We start from the raw sequence: 23076 nt of genomic DNA, 5'->3' as shown, positions 1-23076 counted from the left end.
TGGCTGTCGTTTGAAGTAGGAAGCATAGTGGTGGACTCATAGGTACGTTACGGTAAGTCGGAAGTTGGAGGGGATGCTGGTGGTATTAGTAAACATTTATGCACCGAACTGGGACGATGTGGAGTTCATGAGACGGATAGATCCATGGAGGTTTGGGCGGCCGAGATCGAAGGAGTTTTCTTTTTTCTCCCATGTACACAAAGTGTACTCCCGGATCGATTATTTTGTTTTAGACAGGGCTTTGCTTGCGGGGGTGGTAGATGCCGAGTACTCGGCGATTGTAGTGTCAGACTATACCCCACAGTGGGTGGATTTACAGGTGAGTAAGGAGGGGGGCAGCGCCCGCACTGGAGATTGGATGTAGGACTGTTAGCGGATGAGGAAGTGTGCGGGCGGGTGAGGGAGGCTATCTGGAATTATGTGGAGATAAATGACACAGGGGAGCCACGGGATGGGAGGCACTGAAGGCAGTAGTTAGGGGGGGGGGGGGGATTTATTTCGATATGGACTCAGAGGGAGAAGATGGAGCGGGCAGAGATGTACAGACTAGTCAAGGAGATTCTTCAGGTAGACAGGAGGTATTCGGAAGCCCCAGAGGCTGGGTTGTTGAAGGAGCGGCAGAAGCTGCAGATGGAGTTTGGTCTGATGTCCACAGGGAAGGCGGTAGGGAGGTTGAGAAAAATGAGACGGGCGGTATATGAGTATGGGGAGAAGGCCAGCGGGGCGTTTACACACCAGCTAAGGAAACGTGAGGCGGCCAGGGAGATAGGAAGAGTGAAGGATAGAGGGGGGAACACGACCTTGGACCCAGCGGGAGTGAACGGAGTGTTGAGGGAATTGAGTGGTCAGCTATACGAGTCGGAACCCTCAGCTGGGGTGGAGGGGATGGGGCGGTTTTTGGAGGGACTGGAGTTTCCGATGGTGGAGGAAGAGCTGGTGGAGGGCTGAGGGGCCCCAATTGGGCTGTTTGAAGCAATGAAAGGATTGGTGGCTATGCAGTCGGGCAAGGCCCCGAGGCTGGACGGGTACCCAGTGGAATTTTACAAGAAGTTTTCTGTGGTGCCGGGTCCGCTTCTGGTGAGGGAATTTAATGAGGCAAGAGAGAGGGGGGGGGGGGGTGTTCGGATTTGCCGGTGTCATGTCCACGGTATTATAGACAAGGGTGACACCGAGTCCAGAGGTGGCGGTTTTGGAATGTCGGAAGACCCGGGAGTCCAGGGGGCGAGAGAAGCTGACATTTTGGCCTTTGCCTCCTTGGTAGCCCGGAGACGAATCTTATTGGAGTGGAGGGACTCGGAGCCCCGGAAATCGGGGGTATGGGTTAGTGACATGGCTGGATTTCTCAGGCTTGAGAAGATTAAGTTCGCCCTGAGCGGTTCGATGTTAGGGTTCGCCCGGAGGTGGCAGCCATTTATCGACTTCTTTGGAGAAAATGAAGCTTTCAGCAGATACGATAAGGTGGGGGGGGGGGGGATCGAACCCGGTTCCTCAGCGTTGTAGGCTTCACACTTTGTATGGGGGGGAGGGGCTCCATCAGGTATTTGGAAAAAACATAAAAATGCATTTATCAGAATCGATAAGAAAGAGTTTGGAAAAAAACACATAAAATGTGCATGATATTTTGCTTTTAAACTGGTTTATGAATTTGATTAAATAAATTCAAAGACAGTATTTAAATAGAGCACTGCGCCTTCTGTGTTTTACGCACAGAGGAAAGAGAATGCAATATTAGCAACCCAGTTCACAATATACGTTTCACCATCCCAGCCAGCATCAATTTACCAAAGCTGTTTTAGGGCTTTAGTTGATGATGGAAGATCTAAGTGTTGCTAGAGTCATTCCTTTTGATTTCCCTTTGTCCCCATTTATTTTATTATTTTTGGTCCGTGGACCCATAATCGAATATGCCTTTAAGCAGTGGACTTCAGCTGAAGCAGCCTGCTAGTCAGGACAGTGTGTTCCAGGTTTTGTATTTGGAGAGGAGAAAACCGACTTGTCAGAGCCAGGTGAATCTTAAGAACCAGCCTTGGAGGAAGTTGGTTCAATTGTATGGCTGGAAACCTGTGAGTTGTGTTGCCAATTTAATGGAATACTATAATAATGTTGCTCTTTAGAGGTGTCAAAATGATACTGAGTCTCTTTTTATGATATGATGTTATGTCCCAACAGCGTCGCCAATACTGTGGGTGTTTCTGTTTCTCTCACTGAACCACAAGGCTTTCCCATATATCGGTCAAATGACCCACAACCAGTTAGTCAGTTCAAGTTCAAAGATGGTTTATTTACACACAAGGGTTACTTCGACATGCAAGCACAATAATACTACAAGTTAAACTACACCTATCAGCTACAATAACCTATACTTAACTGCAGGGCGAACCGGCCTCTGTGCAGATGGATAAGACCTTTATCTTGATCTCACGTGGCTGATTTGACGAAGTGGCTCCGTCTCTGCTGGGCTCATCCGTCAGATAGTGATCATTGGTCTTGGACTTGGCTGTCTGGTCGTTATGCTACAGTTGGGCTTCAAAGGAGGCTGGCACAGGCTGGATCCGAAAGAGACTGAATTCATGGCTGTGTCCCCTTTTATCCCTCTGGGATTTCGCGCTCTTTGGGGCGTTCCTTAACCTTGCACCCAATAATTTGACAGAGCTTCGATCACTTCCTTCGATTATGGCCAATAAAGGGGCGGGTGCCTTGGTGGCTGGGTGGGTCCTGAGCGGTCATTGACCTTGGCAGTTGGGCTCTCTGAGTAAAGGGAGTGGCGCCGATCAGTCTGTGGGGCAAGTTGGAACGGTGGGGGCTGGGTAAGGGGTATTAGGTAGTCTGTTACATTTTTGTCAGTTTAGTTATATTACTGTTAAATAATAAAAGGTTATTTGTGTTAAATTTGCAAATCTGGTGACTGCAGTTTGTTGGGCTCAGCCAAGGTCCTCAAGTATTTTAAATGATTTCACTTGTGTTGTGACTCCGGGTCAAGTGCAGCTCGAATTGACCGCACACTAGCTCAGGGGGTTGGGACAGTGTTTGCAAATGTATTGCAGTGGTCCATATTTAGTGATGAATAATAGTGTTTTTGTTTCCTAAATATGTTGGCTTTTGCAACATCAGTTCTGGCCAAGTACTTTCCAAGCATTCATCGATACAAGAACAGACTTACCAAGTTCTTACCCAAACATCGTTCAGTACAGTATGAGTCCAGCTTGGATCTCACAATAAGGGAATGATCCTCCTGGGATGCAGGGTTTCACAAACTGTGGAATGTGACTCCCTCCCCCACTGGGGGTCAAGAGATTTTGGGGTTGTGAGCTCTGAGGCAGCAATCTCTGCCATTAACAGCTGTAAAGCCCCTGTGGGTGAGGCCTAACTGACCGATCTGTGAGGCCTGTGAAAGGGGAGCCAAGTTTTATTTAAAACACCTACAGTTCAAGCAACCCGCCCACCCCCAATCCACACCCCCATCAACTCACAGCACCTTTCCGCTCAATCTCATCTCTGCAACTCCCCGGATCTCACAGCTTTGCTCACCCACCCCACATCCCTAATCCTGGCACACATTCTGCGGCGCAGCAAGTTTTAGTCCTCAGAATAGGGTCACAGTGAGAAAAGGTTTGGAAAACACAGCTGTGGTGGATGGGTCTGGGTGGTTGGAACGGATCACCCTGGGGTGGATTGACTCACCAAGATGGAATGGATCACCCTGGGTGGATTGACTCACCAAGATGGAATGGATCACCCTGGGTGGATTGACTCACCAAGATGGAATGGATCACCCTGGGTGGATTTGATTCCTGCTGACAGCCTTTACTCCCATTGCCTGGGATGAAAAGGTCAGTAATGTCCTCGAAGTAATGTCAGGAGCCTTACAGCCTCCCTTACAGCTTACTGGTGGCCAACGCAGGTCAGCACTCGAGGCCCCAATCCAGCAAGCTGCACCAGAAATAGTTTCTAATGGCACGCAGTTCACCCTCCCAATTTAAATGAATCAAAATAAAAACTCTCTCCTCCAGGTGTATTGGCTCTCAAAGATGTGTTGAGTGGTCGGGCACATTACAGGGAGGAAAATAAAGCATTGAATAGCAACCACCACAATAGATCGTCCAACCCTTGATCTCCTTTACTATCCATTGACCAGAGAATCAAAGAGACTCACTTTCCTCTCCACCTGATTGTCCATTATGTCTGGGCGATTGAATATACCTAACTGCAAGTACAAGAAAATCTGCCTCCAATTATTTTTATCATAGCTCTATCTGAGCTGTAATGAAAAGGCTTTAATTAATCCCTAAACCTAGTTACATCAAAGTGTAATTCTCCCATTACTCTCCCAGCACATTCAAATAATTAGGCCAAGTTTCTTTCATTTATCACATATGCCACTGACACATATTTGGCCCCAGGTCCCATTGAATAAATTCCCCTCTGTAATATATGGTTAGTCATTGCAGGCAGGCTGCAACATGAGGGTTTGCGGTACGAGAGCCGCTAGTCTGGGTCTTGGGGCTGATATCACAAAACATAAGAACATAAGAACTAGGAGCAGGAGTAGGCCATCTGACCCTCGAGCCTGCTCCGCCATTCAATGAGATCATGGCTGATCGTTTGTGGACTCAGCTCCACTTTCCGGCCCAAACACCATAACCCTTAATCCCTTTTTTCTTCAAAAAACGATCTATCTTTACCTTAAAAACATTTAATGAAGGAGCCTCAACTGCTTCACTGGGAAAGGAATTCCATAGATTCTCAACCCTTTGGGTGAAGAAGTTCCTCCTAAACTCAGTCCTAAATCTACTTCCCCTTATTTTGAGGCTATACCCCCTAGTTCTGCTCTCACCCGCCAGTGGAAACAACCTGCCCACATCTATCCTATCTATTCCCTTCATAATTTTAAATGTTTCTATAAGATCCCCCCTCATCCTTCTAAATTCCAACGAGTACAGTCCCAGTCTACTCAACCTCTCCTCATAATCCAACCCCTTCAGCTCTGGGATTAACCTAGTGAATCTCCTCTGCACACCCTCCAGCGCCAGTACGTCCTTTCTCAGGTAAGGAGACCATAAACTGAACACCATACTCCAGGTGTGGCCTCACTAACACCTTATACAATTGCAGCATAACCTCCCTAGTCTCAAACTCCATCCCTCTCGCAATGAAGGACAAAATTCCATTCGCCTCCTTAATCACCTGTTAACCAACTTTTCGTGACTAATGCACTAGCACGCCCAGGTCTTTCATAACAGCAGCATGCTTTAATATTTTATCATTCAAATAGTAATCCCTTTTGCTGTTATTCCTACCAAAATGGATACCCTCACATTTCTCAACATTGTATTCCATCTGCCAGACCCTAGCTCATTCACTTAACCTATCCAAATCCCCCTGCAGACTTCCGGTATGCTCTGCACATTTTTCTTTACCACTCATCTTAGTGTTGTCTGCAAACTTGGACACATTGCCATTGGTCCCCAACTCCAAATCATCTATGTAAATTGTGAACAATTGTGGGCCCAACACTGATCCCTGAGGGACACCACTAGCTACTGATTGCCAAGCAGAGAAACACCCATTAATCCCCACTCTTTGCTTTCTATTAGTTAACCAATCCTCTATCCATGCTACTACTTTACCCTTAATGCCATGCATCTTTATCTTATGCAGCAACCTTTTGTGTGGCACCTTGTCAAAGGCTTTCTGGAAATCCAGATATACCACAACCATTGGCTCCCCGTTATCTACTGCACTGGTAATGTCCTCAAAAAATTCCACTAAATTAGTTAGGCACGACCTGCCCTTTATGAACCCATGCTGCATCTGCCCAATGGGACTATTTTCATCCAGATGCCTTCTCTATTTCTTCCTTGATGATAGATTCCAGCATCTTCCGGACTACCTAAGTTAAGCTCACTGGCCTATAATTACCCGCTTTCTGCCTACCTCCTTTTTTAAACAGTGGCGTCACGTTTGCTAATTTCCAATCCGCCGGGACCACCCCAGAGTCTAATGAATTTTGGTAAATTATCACTAGTGCATTTGCAATTTCCCTAGCCATCTCTTTTAGCACTCTGGGATGCATTCCATCAGGGCCAGGAGACTTGTCTACCTTTAGCCCCATTAGCTTGTCCATCACTCCCTACTTAGTGATAACAATCCTCTCAAGGTCCTCACCTGTCATAGCCTCATTTCTATCAGTCACTGGCATGTTATTTGTGTCTTCCACTATGACGACCAACCCAAAAAACATGTTTAGTTCCTCAGCCATTTCCTCATCTCCCATTATTAAAACTCCCTTCTCATCCTCTAAAGGACCAATATTTACCTCAGCCACTCTTTTTTGTTTTATATATTTGTAGAAACTTTTACTGTCTGTTTTTATATTCTGAGCAAGTTTCCTTTCATAATCTATCTTACTCTTCTTTATAGCTTTTTTAGTAGCTTTCTGTTGCCCCTAAAGATTTCCCAGCCCTATAGTCTCCCACTAACCTTTGCCACTTTTTATGCTTTTTCCTTCAATTTGATACTCTTCCCTCATATCCACGGTCGATTTTCCCTCTTTCTACCGTCCTTCCTTTTTGTTGGTATAAACCTTTGCTGAGCACTGTGAAAAATCGCTTGGAAGGTTCTCCATTGTTCCTCAACTGTTTCACCATAAAGTCTTTGCTCCCAGTCTACCTTAGCTAGCTCTTCTCTCATCCCATTGTAATCTCCTTTGTTTAAGCACAAAATACTAGTGTTTGATTTTACCTTCTCACCCTCCATCTGTATTTTAAATTCCACCATATTGTGATTGCTCCTTCCGAGAGGATCCCTAACTCTGAGATAATTAATCAATCCTGTCTCACTACACAGGACCAGATCTAGGGACCGCTTGTTCCCTCGTAGGTTCCATTACACACTGTTCTAGGAAACTATCGCGGATACATTCTATAAACTCCTCCTCAAGGCTGCCTTGACCGACCTGGTTAAACCAATCGACATGTAGATTAAAATCCCCCATGATAACTGCTGTACCATTTCTACATGCATCAGTTATTTCTTTGTTTATTGCCTGCCCCACCATAACGTTACTATTTGGTGGCCGATAAACTACTCCTATCAATGACTTTTTCGCCTTACTATTCCTGATTTCCACCCAAATGGATTCAACCTTATCCTCCCTCGCACCGATGTCATCCCTTACTATTGGCCGGATGTCATCCTTAAATAACAGAGCTACACCACCTCCCTTACCATTCACTCTGTCCTTCCGAATAGTTTGATACCCTCGGATATTTAACTCCCAGTCTTGACCATCCTTTCACCACGTTTCAATAATGGCCACTAAATCATAGTCATTCGCGATGATTTGTGCCATCAACTCATTTACTTTATTCCGAATACTACGAGCATTCAGGTAAAGTACACTTATGTTGGCTTTTATACTTCTGTTTTGAATCTTAACACCTCGATCAGTAACCTCTCCTAAGTTATATTTTCTCTTAACTTTTCTCCTACCTTTCCTTGTCGTTGAACCCATATCTTCATGTAACAACCTGCCGCTTCGCTTACCATTTATGTTTTTACTTCCCGTTTTATTCCTTTTAGTATTACTGGGCCTATTCACTGAGCCCCCCTCAATCACTGTACCTTGTACTGTCGCCCTTTTTGATTTTTGACTATGGCTTCTCTGCCTTACACTTTCCCCCTTACTGCCTTTTGTTTCTGTCCCTGTTTTACTACCTTCCAACTTCCTGCATCGGTTCCCATCCCCCTGCCACATTAGTTTAAACCCTCCCCAACAGCTTGAGCAAACCCCCCCCCCCCCCCCCCCCCCCCAGGACATCGGTTCCAGTCCTACCCAAGGACTGGAAGGTAGATACTGTACCTCCCTACCAACTGTGACCTATCCTGTATGTCCCACACGATGAAAATCGATTACGCATCAAACCCACAGAGATATTCAAAATAAGTTCAGCTCCCAAGTTGCATGCAGCACCAAAAGAGATGCCGCCACCGTTAAGGAAAACTGTCATATTCCTGAATTTCCACCCAAATGAATTCAACCTTATTCCTGAATATGGCAGTTATTTGAACAATACCCCTTACCTTGACGGTTTGACCCATTACTTAAAAACTCACTTTATTTCTCTTTTGTTTCTTTGGATTCACTTTGTCAAGAGATTTCTCAAACTGATTTCCCCTTTTGTGTTTCCTGCTTATTTTGCAACTTTAAAAGCTCTTTAATAGTTCACTTGTTTTTACCTTCCTACAACTCTGCGACCATATTACACCGGGCAGCAAAAGCAGGAGGGATCCAAGGGGAAGGGATGAGAAGCTATGGGAAAATGTTGAGACTATTGATGGGAAATTATGTTTTCCCAAGCTCTCTAAGCTCTATTGTTTTCAGCACAGGAATATTTAAATCCTAGCAAGAAAATCCTACGATTAGTATACAATATTCAGTCAATAAACTACCCTGAAGGGGAACTGGAGCTTGCTTTGATGTTTTCTCAACACCTTTCAACTGATCTAGTGTGAGGAAATACCTGGATTTTTCCACAGGTAGCAGAGCAATGCATAAACAAATCCGTTGTTGCAACATTTAGCGAACCAATTGGATTGCGTTGTAACCCTCACAAGACCCACAGGAACGGTCCGATTAACCTCCCCTTAAACCTTTGGAATACAAGCTCCCCTACTGAGGGGCAGGGGCCTATCAGCGGGATAGTTGATTACGGACATAAAAGCCAGTCCAGATGGAAGCCTAGGCAGAGAGGTCCTGGCTGGGACTTTGATTGTGACCTGTTGATAGTTTGCTTTCACAATAAATTGTTTTCGTTATACTCTCGTCCCTGACTCCTCTGTGACCATAAAGATAGTCTGTCCTTGTTTTTTTACACGCGGTTTCAGGTTGGTACCTGGCTGATTACCAAGTCTGGTTAGAAGGCTGCCCTTACCTGTGGCCCATAGCCTGCAGTACAGGCTCCCGACAGTCCCATGTCCAACACGATGTTGTGCTATATAGAACATAGAACAGTACAGCACAGAACAGGCCCTTCGGCCCTCGATGTTGTGCCGAGCAATGATCACCCTACTTAAACCCACGTAACCTGTATACCCGTAACCCAACAATCCCCCCATTAACCTTACACTACGGGCAATTTAGCATGGCCAATCCACCTAACCCGCACATCTTTGGACTGTGGGAGGAAACCGGAGCACCCGGAGGAAACCCACGCACACACAGGGAGGACGTGCAGACTCCACACAGACAGTGACCCAGCCGGGAATCGAACCTGGGACCCTGGAGCTGTGAAGCATTGATGCTAACCACCATGCTACCGTGAGGCCCCTAAATGGGACACGGAACACAGGAACCACCCCCGCCAATGCCGCGTTGAAAATGAACATTTCAAAATATTATAAAAGGTATGAAAAATCACAGAATCAATCAGATAAGGATTCAGGGGTCTCATTTCTGAACAACTTTATTCATTAACTACATTTCAGAATTCAAGAGCTGGGTCACTGGTTGGTTTTGTTTCCCTTCTTCACCTTTTGTACTACAAGCCACATCTGATATCATTTGCGGAGGTCAATGCAGTCTGAGTATTCCATGAACTCGGGAGGGATCCATAATCCAGTGCAGTGTCCCCAAAAGAAAGTCTCTTAAAACCTGCAGTTGACTCTAGAAGAAAGAATATGAATGAATGAGTTGTATGTATCTGGTACTTAATCCTGTTTTTAAATGAATGCGACCAGTAGCTTAACCTTTGTATTGTTGTACAAAACTTGTTGCCCATCCCTAATTGCCCTGTTCGACCATTTCAGAGGGGCCTGGAGTCACATGTCAGCCAGACCGGGCAAGGACGACAGATTTCCTTCCCCAAGGGACATTAGTGAACCAAGTGGGTTTTTAAGACGATAGTTTCATGGTCATCATTACCGAGACTAGCCTCACCTTCCAAATTTTAGGATTGAATTCAATTGGGATTTGAACCCGTGCCCCCAGAACATTAGCCTGGGCTTCTGGATTACTAGTCATAAGTGACACCACATCACTCCAAATTCAATAATGACTGAAAAAAATGAATGGACAAATAAAGACAAAAATTAAGATTTATCAACCAACAAGTATCAGGGGCTGTTTAGCATAGGGCTAAATCGCTGGCTTTGAAAGCAGACCAAGGCAGGCCAGCAGCACGGTTCAATTCCCGTAACAGTCTCCCCGAACAGGCGCCGGAATGTGGCGACTAGGGGCTTTTCACAGTAACTTCATTTGAAGCCTACTTGTGACAATAAGCGATTTTCATTTCATTTCATTTCAAGTTCAAGCATTCACATTATCGAGCCATGTGTCCAAAACCTGGGTACAGATCCGTGCTAGATTTACCAGTCAGTTTGGACCGGCTCTAGTCTCAATTTCTGCATAATGCAAATGACACAAAGCTCCTCTTAAATGTTTACATTTAGGAATCTGAGCAGCTCTTTAGACTATTGCATTTTTCCTACTTTCATCAGCAAGACGTTCAGAGTCAACATTAAAGAGTAAACCGAATCATAGGCCTGGAGATTGCCCCACCCCTCAATGCGGTGGCTTTTATGGCGGGGGAGGCACCTCAACATTGGCCGCTGGCGGGAAATCTTCTGCTCCCACTGAAGTTAATTTGCGTTGCTTGTCAGCCATGTTGCCGGGTAGGCCTGGAGCGGAGGGGGGAGCAACGCATTCAGCGGGAAGGGTTGCAAGATCCTAGCCATAATTTTCAGCTTATAGCTACCCGGACGATGCACTTTTAGAATAAGGACACACGTGAGGCTGAGAGTGGGTGAGAAGCAAATGATGGCCACCACAACGAGTTGCAGACGGTCACTTGTTGGGCATTTTCAGGACTCAGATTGCTAGACTTTTGATTGTAAGCGAAACACATAAAATAGGAGGAGGCCATTCGGCCCTTCGAGCCTGCTCTGTCATTCTTTATGATCATGGCTGATCATCCAACTCGTTAGCCTGTTCCCGCCTGCCCCCATATCTTTTGATCCGTTTAGCCTCAAGAGCTACATACAATGTTTTGGCCTCAACTGCTTCCTGTGGTAGTGAATTCCACAGGCTCACCCCTCTCTGGGTGAAGAAATTTCCCCTCATCTCTGTCCTAAATGGTCTACCCCGTAACCTCATACTGTGACCTGCTGGTTCTGGATTCCTCCACCATCGGGAACATCCCTCCTGCAGCTACCCCATTTAGTCCTGTTAGAATTTTATAGGTTTCTATGAAATTCCCCCTCATTCTTCTGAACTCCAGCGAATACAATCCCAACAGACTCAATCTCTCCTCATATATCACTCGCACCATCCCAGGAATCAGTCCAGCAAACCTTCGCTGCACTCCCTCCATAGCAAGAACATCCTTCCTCAGGAACTGAGAATCAATGGGGGTCAAGAGACAAATGAAGTTAGAGAGGGAAAGTGGACTTGCAATAAAAGATCAGCCATGATCTTGTTGGATGGGTGTGCAGGTTCAAAGAGCTAAATGGCCTACTCTTGCTCCTTATTTCTCACATATTTATGTAATTTGTACCTTTCACTATTCCATTGTTTCTCAGGCTGCCATATTCCAACTGGAAGGGTCAGCTATATTGAAAGATATATTTGGCCCTTGAGACAGGTTGGGACAGTGAGTCTGAAGCAAAGGTTTCAACTGAATTATTAATTTTGTTCAATAAAAACAATCCCCCAATCCCATCTTAAAATAAATGCTGGTCAGAAATATGCCCTGAGCTCTTTTATCTCCCTCCCCAAGATACAGTGACATTAACGATGAGTGATACCACGAGGAAAATCATTACATTTCAGGAATTCGGAGGTCGCGTCACAGGACTGGGCAGATGGTAGATCAAATATTTGTTTTAATGTATTCCACAGAGGGAAGCTGAAATGACATTTGTGGGACAGATGCACACTGGCTTGCACCAGACAGCTGCTCTGCGGGGGCAGAATGTTCAAAGGCAGATGTGGAAAACCAACCTTCGCGAGGGCAAGATTTGACTCAATCTGCTTTCTTAAAATGGAATAAAGAAACGGTTTGACGATTCCTCAGGCTATTTGGTATTAAAGAGGTGAAGGAGTCAGCAGGGAGCAACTCAGGTATCTGTCCTCTCATGACCCACCTCTGGAAGAGAAAATTGTTTTCCACAAGATAAGTTAGAAGAGGAAGCCTGGAGGTTCGGTCTTAACACAAGAGCCAGGATCAGGAAGTAGACCACATGGTCTATCGGGCCTGCACCGCCATTCAATACAATCATTGCTAATTTTGGGCTTCAACTCCATTTTTCCACCTGCTCCCCATGTCCCTTAATTCTTTGAGAGCTCAAGGGCGCAATTTGATTAAATGGGAACAAAGTCCCATAGCGAGTGTGTTTAGCTGCGTTAATGGAGTCCAGTACTGAATGGCACTTGCCCACGGTCTCCGAGACAAAGGGGATAGATCCCAAAGCCTTGGGAATTTGCACATTAAAGTGAGACTAGCTGCATCACTCTAATATGCAGATTAATCAAAGTGATGCCACTCACAACTGATGGGATTTACATTGCAACGTCTCACGAGATCGGGTTGAATCTCGCGAGACGTTGCGAGGCGGGAGCGGGGTCTCCCGGCTTCTATTGGCCATGTCGTGCTGCGGCGTGCTGCTTTTCGGGTGGAGCGTGGCTGTTTGATTGCGCGCCAAATGTCTGTCTATCCCTGCCTTAAATGTAATGAATTTGATTATCTCTCATTCTCCTAAATTCCAGAGAATACAAGCCCAGTTTATTCAAGTCTTCTGCCGAAACCATCCATTTTGGATCATTTAACTCCTGCAGACCTACCCACAAAGCAGAATTGCAAAATTATCTGAAGAGAAAAAGATTTGCAGGGGCTGGGGGACAAGGCAGGGAAGTGGAAATAGCTGAGTTGCGCTGGCAATGGAGCGGCACAGATACGAGGGAATGAATGGCCTCATGTAGTGCGATAGTAATTCTTTGCCCGTACAATTCACTCTGGAGGATGTCATGTTTAGAACTCTTTGATCCCCTTCTTTCCATGGTTTCTCTCTTCAATAAAAGGACTTTTTCCTTATCCTTCTTTTCCATCCTCTATCAAGTTGTGCTGGCAAACTCGGTGGCAATTTACAACATTCTCTGCCACTCGCTCACGATTTCCAAACATTTGAAGGATGGTTGCGTGTCTGCATTGATCACCCGTTGGGTCATCTTGGTGTCTATTACACATGCAGCTGTAGTTCGATTTGGACATTTGAAATTAGATCATTTTGTGTTCTCTCTGCTCATCAGATCTTCCAACAGGATTTGTCAGGATGACAAAAATTTGTCAGGTTTCAGGCGCGTTTGGGGGGGGATTTCTAAAGATTCCGGTATTCAACAGCACTTTACCGTTTTATTTGAGGATGCATTGTCAAGCACATTTTTAAAGGCAGCCCCCATCTTTCAACCCCCCTCAGTGCCCCACTACATCCTCTGGACCCCTCACTTCACCCACTCTTCTTCATAGAATTTACAGTGCAGAAGGAGGCCATTCAGCCCATCGAGTCTGCACCGGCTCTTGGAAAGAGCACCCTACCCAAGGTCAACATCTCCACCCTATCCCCATAACCCAGTAACCACATAACCCAGTAACCCCACCCAACACTAAGGGCAATTTTGGACACTAAGGGCAATTTATCATGGCCAATCCACCTAACCTGCACATCTTTTGGACTGTGGGAGGAAACCGGAGCACCCGGAGGAAACCCACGCACACACGGGGAGGATGTGCAGACTCCGCACAGACAGTGACCCAAGCCGGAATCGAACCTGGGACCCTGGAGCTGTGAAGCGATTGTGCTATCCACAATACTACCGTGCCCCTCTTCTGTGGTCCTCAAGCTCCCCCTTACTCCACCTCTTATGCGCAAGACCCCACTGGGCCCCGATCCCTGGCACGGCCAGACTGCCAGTGCCACCCAGGCATGCAAGGTGCCGGGCTGGCCGTGCCAAGGTGCCAGTGGGAGTGACAGGGTGCCACACTGAACAATGCCTGACCACACGGAGGTCTCCAATGGCCTGGGAGACCCCCCCCAGATGCCATTACGACTGGCCCACGTATGTGGCGAGGTCTGAATCCTGAGCCCCGGGTAAATCTAGCAAACACATATTTAAATGAGCCTAATGGCTCCGTTGAATCTCGCGAGACATTCCGAACATTGCGAATCATCTCGTGGCGAGGCAGCTGAATCGCGTCCAATATCGCTGGCAAGGCCAGCATTTGCTGTCTTGAAGATGGTGGTGGTGCAGCTGCTGCCTTGAATTGCTGCAATTTGTGTTCAGTTTTATAAGTCATAGACCTGGATGGTGATTTGAGCAAAGGTTGGACAGACCTGGCTAGCATCTGCTGGAGTTTAGAAGAGTAAGAGGCAACTTCATTGAAACATATAAGACCCTGAGGGTTATTGAAAGGGTGGATGTTTTTTTTTTAACAGTACAGCACAGAACAGGCCCTTCGGCCCTCAATGTTGTGCCGAGCCATGATCACCCCACTCAAACCCACGTATCCACCCTATACCCATAACCCAATAACCCCCCCCCCCTTAACCTTACTTTTATTAGGACACTATGGGCAATTTAGCATGGCCAATCCACCTAACCCGCACATCTTTGGACTGTGGGAGGAAACCGGAGCACCCGGAGGAAACCCACGCACACAGGGGGAGGACGTGCAGACTCCACACAGACAGTGACCCAGCCGGGAATCGAACCTGGGACCCTGGAGCTGTGAAGCATTTATGCTAACCACCATGCTACCCTGCTGCCCTCTATGTGGATGTGGAGAGGATGTTTCCTCTTGTGGGAGAATCTAGAACTAGGGGTCACTATTTATAATAATAATAATATTATTATAATAATCCCTTATTGTCATAAGTAGGCTTCAATGAAGTTACTGTGAAAAGCCCCTAGTCGCCACATTCCGACGCCTGTTCGGGGAGGCCGGTACGGAAATTGAACCCGCGCTGCTGGCCTTGTTCTGCATTACAAGCCAGCTATTTAGCCCACTGTGCTAAACCAGCCCCTAGGGGTCGCTCATTTAAAACAGAGATGAGGAGAAATGTTTTGGCTCAGAGAGTCATGGGTCTTTGAAACTTTCATTCCGAAAAGGCAGTGGAAGCAGAGCCTTTTTTACGGCCGAGGTGGATAGATTCTTGACAAGGAAGTGGGTAAAAGGTTATTAAGGGTAGGCGGGATGCCCAAATAGGGGAGGAGGATTGAAGAGGGAAGTCCAGCAGGGAGAAAGAACTGACATTTTCATCTGTGTCAACTGACAAATCTCAGGAAAGTTGACAAACTTCTTCGGAAAGACTGACGACCTCCAAAACAACTCCAAAAACAGTAACAGGCCTGATGAAAAGCCTTTGGGCCTCAGTCAATGCTTCAATAAGACTGAACAAGTCAAATTCCTTGTTGCTGCAACAGATTTCAACATCTGATCTGGTGTTTAGCAACTAAGTTGTGATCTTGACTTCTGATTCTTCTCAGATAATGGAGAAGCTTAATTAATACCTCCATTTCCATGTTCATCCTTAGTTTCAATTCTCCCTGGGGCCTGGCCCCCTCCATAGCGCTGTAATCTCCTCCAGTCCTGCAATTCTCAGAGTTCTCTGTGCACCTTCAATTCTGGCCCCTTAAGCATCTTTAATTTGAAGTGTTCCATTATAGGTGGACGTGTCTCCAGCTGCCTGGGCCCTAAGCTCTGGAATCGCCTCCCTAATCCTCCCCACCTCTCTTTCCTTGTTTAGGACACCCCTTTAAACCTACCCATTCGACCAAGCTTTTGATTACCTGCCCCCTTGTGTGGCATGGTCTCAAATGTTGCTTACTGTGTAGTGCTATGGGGTGGGTGGATCCTTCTGATAAAGGTGTTATAAAAAATATAAGCCATCATTCTTGTTGTTCTAATGCTCAGACTTTCATTTTCAAGTGATCTGAACATCAAGCATTGTCATAGGAAAAGAGGACATAGGAATTAGGAGCAGAAGTAGGCACTTCAGCCCTTCGAATCTGCTCTGCCACTCAATCAGATCATGGCTGATCTCTTCCTGGTCTCAAATCCACCTCCCCCCTGATGTGTTGGGTATGCTGGGTCTGCGAGGACTGCGTTTACCAGAGCAGTGAGAGAGACAGGCTACCAACACTTGTACAAGTACAACTCTATTTTATTTAACTATGAGCTATTAAACATACTTGCACTGTGGGTTGACACTATGTTAGGTTAACTGGAGACCTGAGGCTAAACTGACCAGACTATACTGCTAGCACATGGCAGATGTTCGTGTTGCTGATCACGGGCTCTGGCTGTCTCAGAGGCTGCATCCCGAATGAGCGGGAAAACTAGTGCCCTCTGGCTTTATAGTGGCCATGTCCTGTCTGGTGATTGACTGCTGTGTTCTGTGCGTTGATTGGTCTTTCAGTGTGTCAGTCAGTGTCTGTCTATGCACCATCATATACTTGTGTGTATATTATGACACCCCCTGTTCCCCAAATCCCTTTAACCCATTTTCTCAATCAGAAATATATCAATTTCCTTCTTGAAATCATTTAATGCCTCAGACTCCACTGCACTTGGCAGCAGCGAGTTCCACAAATTCACCAGCTTCTGCGAGGAGTAGTTCCTCCTTTAATTTAGAATGTCGATGTCTGAATACTACAAAGTGGCAGCCAGCCTATTGAATGAATAGTTTCTTAATGTCTTTTGTTCAGACAGACGAAAAGCAGCAAAGATTGATGAAGGGCTGAAGTCTCACACTGAACCAATTAGTGAATGTGGGACAACTGGAATGGGCAGAGGGGGGGCATTCCTTGCGTCCCTTCAGGTGGCGGGGTGGGAACCCAACCATCCGAAAACTCAGCCCAGGATAATGACAAGGCAAAGTACATTGAAATAAGACAGACAAAGATCATTTTTACTAAAAGACCTCCAAGTTAGATATGTAAATTTTACCCCCCTGGTGCCTCAAACACTCTCCCTCTCTTGCTTGCTCTTTTTCTCCACATCTATCTCCCTGTTTTTTCCGCTGATGGGGAAATCGTCCTTGTTTTGGGATGGGATTTTCTGTAGGTGATTCATTTCTCTTCAAGGCCCAAATTCTGATTGGTTAGCTGTTGACACCCCCCCCCCCCCCCCCCCCCCCCACCCAGTGGGAATTTCCAAACCTCCATGGGAGCCCTCTCATTTCTAACTGAAGAAGCCTGAAGCCTGGAAAGAAAATTCACTTCAAATGTCGCAAGACCTGAACACATGTCCTTTTGACAAGCAATCTACACACTAATTATATAGTTGCCAGACTAATGTGCATGCAGTGTATGCGAAAAGGAAACGCGACAGACTTAAATACTGCACAGGTCAAGGTAATTACTTACTTTAAAAACAAATCACTTTATTAAGTGATCACTTCCACAAACACATGATAAAAGATCGTAAAACGATTCACAATTACATTAATTTACAAGATAAATCTCTCAGCGATCAGACAAGGTTTCATTTAGAACCAGCTCTCCCAAGGCTTGATGTCATTTGTATTAGTTTTATATCCAGCGACTCATTGCAGTTATTCTCAAATTGACTTATAACGCTTCCGTTTCAAATCAAAATGAACCACGCGCTAGTAAAGACAGGGAATACTGAGACAGAATGAATGGCGAACAAACTAAGGAATTACTTTTACTGCAAATCTTCTACAGCAGCAGAGCTGTGTTGTATAAGTACAGTTATGTCAGACTAAGCCATTCAGCCCCCTGAGCCCCCTCTTCCATACAATTGAGTCTGTATCTTAACTCCATCTGCCCACCTTGGTTCCATAACTCTTAATACCCTTGTGGTATGGAGATACGTTATATAGAATATAAATTTATAATGTCATCGACTGTACAGATATATATATATATATATATATTGAACTTTGCCCCACCCCCCCTCCCCCTCCGAAAAAAGAAATCACTTTTGCTAAACAAAGGACACTGACCTACACCAGTTATTACGTGAAAGACACAAGCTGCTTTATAGAGCAGAGTCGATGGAGCTCTCAGTGACAGTGGCTAAAATAAGATCAGATTGAAAGCAGCTGAGTCGCAAGGCCCAGCTCTTGGGTAAAATATATTGGATTGAACTAACATAGGGACAAAAAAGGGAACCCTCTCTCTTTCTCTGAAACTTCTCTCATCAAAGCTGAGCTGTTGGTGGTTTGAAACCCCACCAGAAGAACTCATTGCTGCAAGCTGAGAGTTCTTAAAAGGGGGGGGGGGGGGGAATTCCAAATCAACCCCAGTGCCTCCAAGAGAAAAGTGGACCAACTAGCCACAATTCTAGAGCAACTGAACCTTCTGCTACAAACAAGCTTCCGGAGAATCTATGAAAGTTTATTTCTGAATTTACTTTTTATTTGGCCAAGTTTAAAGATCTGATATTCTGTAAAGTTCTATATCTTTCTTGTTCCTCCCTGATGGGGGAGGTGCGGTGGGGATGTTGGGTGCATGTGTGTTTTTTGTAATTGTGGGAAGTTGGATATATATACATATATACCTTTATGTTTTAAACCTTTATGTTAATAATGTCATGCATCTTTACCTGAGTCAGTTTTAGCAATAAAGTAAACTCCTTGCCTGTTAACTTAAGGAAATTTGCTGGTTAATTTCTTGCACCGATCTGCAGATGGTTAAGTATATGACTTGAATGGGAAATGCCACCTTTCTTAAATTCAAGCTAAGTTGCAACCAACTGAGAAGTCAGTTCTCCATTTCTGACCTGGTGGTGACATTTGCCTAATAAAAAATACAGAACTCCAAAATCAAACTTTCTGGTCAATAAAGAGCTCCTATTTATTAAAGAACAGGTTGATGGGAATCTATTGAACTCCATTAATTCCCAAACTAAAGAGCTTTGACTCAAAGCAAAATTACCAGTCAAAGATGATTTAATTGTTGTTGACCCAAGCGGGTGCCCACGGGAGCTGCAATGTTTAAGTGTTGACTAGAACCGACAGAATAACACACAAAGGCAGAAATATGTCAGGGCGTTAGATTTACACGACTTGCAGACCCGCCAGGGAGATTCGCGTGGCTTGTATTACTCATGCTTTGCAATATAAATCAGCAAAATCCAAAATATGATGAACATTCAGGCACTTCACAGTGTGGTTTGCAGTCGGAACCAAAGAAGCAAGCGCACCTTTTGTGGCTCAGTTTGTAAAGCAGCACACTAGGAAAATCCCAGGTCTGATCCCCAGGCTGGGCTGAATATTGCCACTGCTGCTTTGCCTCTTACCTCCGTCGGTGTTTGCTAATAATGAAGAGAAGTTTTACAAGGAAAATCTACAAGAATGATCACATAACTGAGAGGCTATACTGATCGGGGTGGACAGAACAGGCAGGGTCTCTTTTCTGTAGAAAGGAGAAGGTTAAGGTGTAACTTGACAGGATCTTTAAGGTCGCAAAAGGCTTTGATAGGGTTCAAAATGCTATTGCTGAAGCATACAAGGCTTCAGACCAAGTGCTGGAAAATGGGATTAGAATAGATTGGTGCTTGATGCCTAGCACAGATATGGTGGGCCAAAGGGCCTCTTTCTGAGTTGTAAAATTCTACGGCTCTATGAATAGACATAGAAGGGAATGTTCCCACTTGTAGGAGACTCCAAAACTACACGTCATCAGTGTAAGATTGTCACTCCATTAAGAAAAGCAGAAGCTTCTTTGCCCAGAGAGTGGTGTGAATGTGGATGTCCTACCACATGGGGCAGTTGAGGCAAATAGTATAGAGAGATGGTGCTGGGGTGGTAATGTCACTGTCTTGGTAATCCAGGCGCTCAAGCAAGTATTCCTAGGTGGGCAAAGGTTCAAATCCCAACACAGCCGCTGGTGAAATTTAAATTCAATTAATAAAATATGGTATTGAAAAAGCTAATCTCAGTCATGCTGACCATGAAAACCATTCCTGATTATCAGTAAAAACCCCATCTGCCCAAGTTGCTGTGGCAAGCCAATCAGTTCAAGGGCAATCAGGACAGTGCAACAAATGCTGGCCTTGCCCCCAGCTCATGAAGGAATAAAATAAAAGATGCCTTTCAGAAGCTACATGAGGGTGAAGGGAATAGAAAGGTACACCGATAATAGAGGTTAGATGAAGAGAAATGGGCGAGGGGATTATCTGGAGTATAGACACCAGAACAGTCCATGTCATACATGTTTTGTGCCATACATTCTTTCCATGTAGATGGAAAGAAAAATTGCAAAGAGATATGCAAAAATTAAATGAATATGCAAAACACTGACAAATGAATTTCCATGCAGGAAAATATGAGATCATCCACTTTAGACCTAAGAAGTACAGAACGGGTTAATTTCTAAATAGCAGTTGTGACCAGCACACCTTAGGAAGGAGAGGTTGGACTTGGAGTGGTAGATTGACTAGAATGATATCTGGACTCAAAGGGTCAAGCATTGAGGAAAGACTAAACAAACTACCTTGGACTTTTGAAAATAAAGGGGTGATTTAATTGGAGTTTTCAAGGTATTGGGGAAGTGATTGGGATTAATAGGGAGACACTAGACAGAACGTTCCCAAAAAAGGACTAAGTCAATAAGAAAACTTTTAAAAGGCTGTGCAATTGAATGCAGTTCAAAGCCTATAGACGTTTAGGCATGCAAACAGGCTAGAATGAGTTCAAAGGAAATTAAATGGACAGTGAAAAAACTATTTTAAAAGTTTCCACCACATTAAAGGAAATAATTTTACCTTCATCTCATACACCTTTGAACTTGGCATACTGACAAATTGTTTAAAGAGTTTAGGGGTACAGGTGGGAACACTATCACTTTATTACCACAGAACTGTATTTTTGAGATACAGAAGGATTGTTTGAAGGGTTTATAGGCTGCTGATGGGAAGAGCAGCTAAATGACCCCATCCCAAGAAAGACCCCCACCTGAGCGTCTCTAGCGCAGGAAAACTCCCCTGATCCCCACCTCCTATGAAGTACACTTCTAGGCAAATGTAGAGAGGGTATTCACATCCTTGCCACCACTCAGACTGCAAGGTGCCAGGTTGGCACTGCCAAGGGGTAGAGCCTGAAGGAGGGAAATCAGATGGAGGGTGGCTGAAGGGGGAGACGGGGGGGATGAAGGAGGGGGGGGGGGGGGGGCCTTGCCAGCGATCTGGAAGGGAGGCTGCAGCAGCATTCTGAGATGAGGACATCATTTTTAAAGGGAAACCCGGCCTCTGCGGAGTCGGACTTGTCAACGAGATGAGGTCCTGCCCCTCACAGAGTCCAGCGAGAATATTGGCCCTGAAAACCCGATTGAGGTCATATTTTTTGGAGGTGCCATTGAATGGCACAAACCACACTGTGTAACTGTATGAACACACACACATAAGCATCACACACTCATCACACACACAAAATACAATGTGTTTGTGTTGGGAGCAAAAGATTTCCTCTGTCCCAGGAACTGAACCACGTTTTTTCAGGGGGTGCTTTAAAAGCTTGTGCGTCCATTGCCAGAAAATAACAGATGGCAAGATGGCACCTTTTGCGTCCATGAGTCCGGTTGATCCTTCGTCGCCAATGCCAAGCTGGGCCTGCATTATGGTTAGCTCGGGCCTACTCAAGCATTCCTCACCTTTTCCCCGTTTTGAGCTAGAATAATGCAACTGAGAGCTCAAGTATCCCTCCATACAACCTGTTTTTTTTTGTCCTAATTCAGAAAACCACTGACTGATTTTTGTGAGGGCCACGAAGAATCCAGCACGAGTTGTCGAATAGAAAGAAATAACATTTGTTTATAATAACATATACACAACAGCAGCAATAACTCGCTTGCTGCTCACTCCTCTCTAGCTGGTTCCATACTGGCGAACTCTATTTATGCAGAGAATCTGCTAATGATTTCTCCGCGCCCCCCTCATTGAGGAAGCTCATACTTGCTAAGGATTGTGGGATTGCCATTAGTCCCCAGCCAGTGGTAAGCAGGCCGGTTATAACATCCCTCCCCCCCCAAAGTCCAAGGAATCCACCAAAGACCATGGCGAAGGAGGGCGTCGGGCTCGTTTTGCTGCAGGCCAGACACCATTTGCACGAGGCGCTGGATTGGGCGGCGTGTAACGAGACGGAGAACGGCGCTTCCGTGATGAATGGCTTAACGGTTGTACATCCACGGCCCATGGGCCCGAGGACTCCCCCAATGAGGCGCTCTGTGTCTCCATCTCGGAGTCGGCGTTCATTGCCTCCGTCATCTCAGCGTCTCTATCTCCATGCGGTTCTGCAACGACCTGCGCAGGCTTTGAGTGCGGCACCAGAGGAAGTTTGTGAGGAATATTCTCCACTGCTTGCGCTGGAGACGACCCTGGGCTTGCACCTGGTAAGAGATAGGGCCCATTCGGCGAAAGATAACGGCAGGGACCCACTGGGTACCACCAGCAAAATTTCTAATGAACACTGGGTCACCGGGCACAAACTGCCGAATCAGCCGATGCCGAGAAAGGCCATGTCTCTGCCCACTGAGCTACCCCAGTCACCGCATGTGGAGTGATCCTGTATGAAAACAAAAAACGAGCCAGTCTCGTGTCCATTGACCCGGAAGACTGCTTCTTTAGGCCCCGTTTGAATGTCTGCACTGAGCGCTCCGCCAACCCATTGGAAGCCGGGTGGTATGGAGCGGTCTGTATATGGCGTATGCCGTTTCTTCTTCATGAACCCGCAAACTCCTCACATGTGAATGGAGTGCCGTTGTCCGTGACCAGCACCTCGGGGAGGCCATGCGCACTGAAAGACAAGCGCATCTTCTCAATTGTTACGCAGGACATTGTGCCTAACATCTTATGCACCTCTAGCCATTTAGGCTGGGCATCGATTAATAGAAGGAACATGGATCTTTGAAAAGGGCCGGCAAAATCCGCATTCAAGTGCGCCCAAGGCCACCCTGGCCATTCCCAGTGATGTAGGGGCGCGGCCGGCGGAAGCTTCTGATGCTCCTGGCAAATGGAGCAGTTTTGGGCCACCTTCTCAATGTCGGTGCCGAGGCCTAGC

The 23076-nt window shown here is 45.8% G+C and overlaps 1 protein-coding gene across 1 annotated transcript in view; it reads right to left on the bottom strand.

Moving 5' to 3' along the window:
• Positions 1 to 9446: 9446 nt before the first annotated feature.
• The window catches only part of dtd1 (D-aminoacyl-tRNA deacylase 1), a 178128-nt gene continuing 164498 nt past the window's right edge, over positions 9447 to 23076 (bottom strand). Inside the window, exon 6 of the mRNA XM_038805818.1 lies at positions 9447 to 9664. The gene's annotated coding sequence lies outside the window, so the exon portion shown is untranslated. The remainder of the gene's footprint in view (positions 9665 to 23076) is intronic.

This window comes from Scyliorhinus canicula, chromosome 1, assembly GCF_902713615.1.
Source record: "Scyliorhinus canicula chromosome 1, sScyCan1.1, whole genome shotgun sequence".
NCBI lineage: Eukaryota > Metazoa > Chordata > Chondrichthyes > Carcharhiniformes > Scyliorhinidae > Scyliorhinus > Scyliorhinus canicula.
This window is presented reverse-complemented; position numbering and strand designations above follow the sequence as displayed.